We start from the raw sequence: 6,209 nt of genomic DNA on the forward strand, positions 1-6,209 counted from the left end.
TGCTTGACACATAGAAAGCACTTTACATGTTTATCGTTTTCATTATTATAGTTATCTGTGGTGGCTTTGCAGTGTGTCAGCTGAATGAGAAATCATGATTTCCAGAATTCCTTCCCTGTGTAGTGTGGGTTCTTTTGACCACAGGAAAATATACTTGCCCTTTGGAAAAAGAGAGTAAAGCAGCTGATCTTTTGGAGACAGAAGCTGTTGCTGTACATGCCCATTGCTAATGCTCTGCTGCCTCACCTTGTTGAAGCAGGGTGGCTGCCCTGTCCATCACTACCAACCCCCCCAGCCCCACCTCCAGCTCCTGATCTGAGACTCCTGGACCAAGGGCTGGTGCATGTTTAGCTTTTTGAGAAAATGTGCTAATGCTTCTGCTGTCACCCCATCATTAAAGCTAGAAATTTGGAAGCAGTGAGAGACAGAGGTTCTGCAGTTCTAGAGAGAGCCATCCATGGGCTCCTACTAGTTTCTAGATTCCAGTTTTTCCTTGCTGTCATATCTGTCTGTCTTTCTGACTGCCAACCCTGCTGACCCAATGGCAACTGACTTAACCTGTTTTTAACCACCTTGCACAAACACATCAAACCCAACCCCTTATAACATGTTCCTTGTAACTTTCATAGAGGTTAGGGTCGTTTTGCTATTGGGAGGGCAAAAAGTCTCCTTTTTCTTTTTAAAGACTTATTTATTTTAGGAAGAGAGAGAACATGCGTGGGTGCCCTCTCTCCCTGCACATGTAGGGGAGGGGCAGAAGGAGAGGGAGAGAGAGAGAATTTTAAGCAGAATCTTCACTCAGTGCTGAGCCCCATACAGGGCTTGAGCTCAGAACTCGGAGTCAGATGCTTAACTGACTGGGTCACCCAGGCGCTCTTTTGTTTTAATGTGTACTTCTTTATTATTAGAACTTGAATATCTTTTGGAGTGTTAATTCCCTTATCACCCATAATTTGCCTATTTGTATTTGCCCAATTTTCTATTAGATTGTTCTTCCATGTTCTTTTTAGAGGTAGAGGGAGGGGTAAAGAGAGAGGGAGAGACAGAATCTCAAGCAGGTTTCACACCCAGGAGCTCCATCCCACCACCCTGAGACCATGACCTGAGCCTTGAAAGCACGATTCGGTTTCTTAACCAACTGAGCCACCCAGGCACCCTTAGATTGTTTCTCCTATATTGCTTTGTAGGAGTGCATTATAAATTAAGGTTATCAAAACTTTTTAATATGTATTATATGTGTTGTTTATCTTTTAATTTTGTTTATGTATTCTTTTGCCATGTAGAGTTTAAATTTTTTGTAATTAAATGTCACATTATTTGACTTTATAAGTTCTAGCCTTGATGGTGTGCCTTCCCCAGCAAATAGAGAACTATTTATGTATCTCATCCTCCCAGACTTCTTGAGATATAATTGATATGTAACATTGTATTAGTTTAAGGTATACAACATAATGATTTGATATATGTATATATTGCAAAACAATTGCCACAGTAAGTTTAGTTGAAATCCACCATCTCACATAGTTCTAATTTTTGTGTGTGTGATGAGAAATTTTAAGATCTACTCTTTTAGCAACTTTTCAAATTACGATACAGTAGTGTTAACTATAGTCGTGATGATGTACATTATATCACCAGAACTTATTTATCTTGTAACTGGAAGTTTGTTCTTTTTGAGCTCCTTCATCCATTCTGACCATCCCCTACCTCTGGCAACCACCAATTTCTTCTCTGTATTTATGAGTTAATCATGGCTATTGGAAATAATGATGCACTAAACATGCGGATGCACATAGTGGTAGTGATTTCATTTAAAAATAGTGATTTCATTTCCTTTGAATACATACCCAGAAGTGGAAATGCTGTATCATATGGTAGTTCTATTTTTAGTTTTCTGAAGGATCTCCATACTGTTTTCCATATGGCTGCACCAATTTACATTCCCACCAATAGTGCACAAGGGTCCCTTTTTCTCCACATCCTTGACAACACTCATTGCTTCTTATCTTTTTGATAATAGCCATGATGGGTATTAGGTGATACCTCATTGTGGTTTTGATTTGCATTTCCCTGGCGGTTAATGATGTTGAGTACCTTTTTATCGTTGTTGGCCATTTGTATGTCTTCTTTGGAAAAATGTCTATTCAGGTTCTTGGCCCATTTTTTAATCAGATGGCTTGCTTTGTTTTTGTTTTATGTTGTTGAGTATGAGTTATGTTGGTATGAGTTCTTTATGCATTTTGGATATTATCCCTTATCAGTTATATGATTTGCAGATATTTTCTCCCATTTGGTAGATTGACTTTTTTCATTTTGTTGATGGTTTTCTTTGCTGCACAGTAGCTTCTTAGTTCTTTATAATCTTATCTGTTTATTTTTGCTTTTGTTGCCTTTGCTTTTGATGTCAAATCCAAAAATACCATTGTCAAGACTGATGCCTAGAAGTTTACCCCTGTATTTTTTTCTTGGTATTTTATGGTTTCAGGTTTTATTTTCAAGACTTTAATCCATTTTATGTTGATTTTTGTGTGTGTTGGAAGATAGGGATCTAGTTTTGTTCTGTTGCATGTAGCTGTCCAGTTTCCCAACCATTTTTTGAAGAGACTACCTTTCTCCCACTGTGAATTCTTACATCCTTTGTCATAAATTAATTGACCATTTATGTGTAGGTTTATATCTGGACTCTCAATTCTGTTTCATTGATCTGTATCTGTTCTTGTGCCAATGCTATACAGTTTTGATTACTATAGCTTACTAATATATTTTGAAGTCAGGAAGTGTGATGCCTCCAGCTTTATTTTTCTTGCCCAAGATTGCTTTGAGTATTTGGTCATTTTTGTGGTTCCATACAAATTTAGGGTTGTTTGTTCTATTTCTGTGAAAATTGTCATTGGAATTTTGGTAAGAATTGCATTAAATCTGTAGTATATTTTTTTTAATTTGGAGAAAATTTATCACCAACCCCTTGATATGTGATTTATATTATTATTGGAACACTTACTATTTGGGTAAAATGGTCAAATATTTTGAATACTATATATATTATTAGATGGACTTCTCTCATAACAAATATATACAGTTTGTAACCTGTAAGTGACAGATTAAAAAAATTACATAAGTATTGCCATCATTACAAAATTATAACAGCAGGTGTAGCAATCAGTTGAAAAAATGCTGGAAAATAAATTTATTTTTTTGTATTTATGGCATTAAATTTGGAAAGGACAGTAAAGGTCACCTAATCTAAACTCAGTCAGAAAAGGAAACTTCTGGTTTTCTTGGTATATCATTCTAACTTTATTTATTAGAAATTATTTTGTAATTCTTATCTGTTGCTTCTAGTTTTGCTGTCTGAAGTTCTGCAGAATATGTCTAGTATTTTCTTTTTCAATAGCTTTTAAATTTTTGAAGGTAACTTTTGTAGTTTTGTTAAGTATATCTTTTCCAATTCTTCATTCATATTCATTTAATTTATTCAACATTTATTGAGTATTGAGTACTTATGATGTGCAAGCAATCTTTCACATATTGAGTACATTACAGTGAAAAATAAGACCATGACCTCATAGAGCTTACATTCAAGTAGTTAAAAATTCCTTATATTACAAATGTTTATACTAATTCTTTCTTTCTTTCTTTCTTTCTTTCTTTCTTTCTTTCTTTCTTAGATTTTTAAAAATTTATTTGAGAGAGAGAGCACACACAAGCAGAGGGGGTAGGGAGGGGCAGAGAGGGAGGAAGCAGGAAACTCCCCACTGAGCAGGAAGCCCGGGATGTGTGGCTCCATCCCAGGACTTGAGCCAAAGGTAGAAGCTTAACCGACTGAGCCACCCAGGTGCCCTTCTTCATCACTTTAGTGAGACTTCTATATTAGTTAGTTTCTTCTTAAGTGCTTTGCCTAGAATAAACAAAGCATGACATACTGTGGTCTAACTAGTATAGCTGTGGTGATGAGTCACGTGTTCTTTGTTCACAAACAAATAATTTTCCATTGAAATTAATTGCATTTCAGTGATTAGAAATTCAAATATAGTAGCAAGATTAGCTTGTTACATGCAGAAATGTTGCCTTATAATACTTCATATTGTGTCAGGAGTTTGCCTAGGAAAAGAGTTCAAGACCAGAAGTTTTAACACTAGGAAGGTGGTTAGACTATAGAAGTTTTTGGAATACTTTTTAGCAAACCAGTTTGTTACAGAAGTAGCCTCTCAGTCTTCAAGTACATGCATAGAGGCTAGGACTATTATTGGAGAGGACTTGTCAATTCAGTGACTTCTTACTTTATGGTTGACCTGTTTCCTGTCTATGTTCTATGTCCCATTTATATAACATCATGTTGTTTAAAATTGTAGCCTTTGCACTTGAATAATTCACACAGGAAGAATAGGACCCCATGCATTTACCTGTTAAAACTTAAAGTAATAATGATTGAGAAATTATGAATGTGATTTATTATCAATAAATAAAGAATGTGATTTATTATCAATAAATAAAGAATCGATATTTGTAGTAGGAACAATCCCATTCCATATGTCTACTAGGGCTACAACTACCAATTTTGCCCAATTTTCTTACCTTTTTTATCTCCTATTATGATATCAAAAGTAAAGACATTAGTTTAGAATGAGTTGAAATCAGAAGGTCATTGGATAAGGATTTGGATGTCAGCTGCCTGTCTCTGAAGAGGAAAATAAAAGACAGTTAACTTAGGCAGTAGCCTTTGTGTAATAAGAAACTCTCATGTATCCATACAGATTCATGAAATGCTGATGGGATCTCTTCATATTTCTCCAGAAATGCTGTATAATAGAGCAGGCAGTACTTAGTACTCAAGAGGCTGTTTTTCATCTCTTGAGCCAGTAACTTCTTCAAATTTCTTAAGAAACAAGCAAAAAATTTTTGCCTTTATAAAACAAAATAGGCAGTGGCTTTCTTCAACTATGCAGTTTTATAAATGTCAGTAACACACATTTTATACTTTAAGTGCCAAAATAAGTTGTCCTGAAACCATTTAAGCTTGTTTTACAGAGAATGAAATTTCATATTCTCTTAGTAATTAATTGATAATAAAAATATATTGCTATTTTTTAATGTTTTTAAGCCTATTTAAAAATATGACATCGGGATGACCATTTTATCTGTTTTAATTTTAATTATATTTTGTTTTAAAATTTAAATTTAAAATTGTTTTAAATTTTGTTTAATTTTATTTTATTTTAAATTTCATTTTGTAAGGAAGTTCTACACCCAATGTGAGGCTTGAACTCATGACCCAGTTGCATACTCTACCCATACCCACTGAGCCCTCCAGACACCCCTAAGGATGATCATTTAAATGTTTATTTCCCTTTCTTTATTATTGTTGTAAATTTATATTGCCCAATTATTTATTTTTGTGTATTTGGATTAAAGTTGTTAATTTTTGCAGTAACTTGCCTTGTTTGTAAAGATGGACATTTTAATCATTCATTCATTCATTTAACAATAACTTATTGAACACTTATGTGCCTAGAACAGTTTTAGGCACCATAAATGCAATACAACTTTCCAGTTCAGGAGCAAGAAGAGAAAAGAAAAATGCACATGATTTCAGGTTGTCTTGGTAGCAGATGGAGTGATTAAGATCTGGAACGGGGGAGCTTAATAGATTAAGAGGAGTTAGATCATGAGGGTGAAAACCAAGAGCTGGTGCTTAATCTTGAGGGTAGTGGGAAACTCTTAGGGCTTAATCAGGGGATTAACATGAACAGGTTATTACTGAGGAAAGATCAGTTTTGGCTACCATGCAGAGAAGGGACTGCCGAGAAACTGCAAGTATAGCAACTATTAGGAAGCTGTTATAACAATATACGCAAAGATGTTGGTGTCCCTAGGAAGTACAGGCAGTTTATAGACAGGTTTTCTCATCACACAATGTGTAAGATTTGAGAGGAGGAGGAGCTGAAATTCTTTGGAAAATAACATTTAAGAGATGGGTTGAAGAGAGAGACCCACAATGAACACTAGAATGAGTGGTGGAAGTATAACCAGGAGATCTTTTGGAAGAGGAGTCCAAACCTAAATGTTACACTTTATTACTTAAGTGCTTGGGGAGAATAGTGTTTTGATGTTTGTGTTAGGTGAAAATAAAGTAGTGGTTTTCTTTTTAAAACAAAGCACAGACAGCATTCATTAAGTTATCACTATTACTTGATCCATTGTCAATAACA

Source organism: Lontra canadensis, unplaced genomic scaffold, assembly GCF_010015895.1.
Source record: "Lontra canadensis isolate GAN:19392208 unplaced genomic scaffold, GSC_riverotter_1.0 scaffold6, whole genome shotgun sequence".
Taxonomy (NCBI): domain Eukaryota; kingdom Metazoa; phylum Chordata; class Mammalia; order Carnivora; family Mustelidae; genus Lontra; species Lontra canadensis.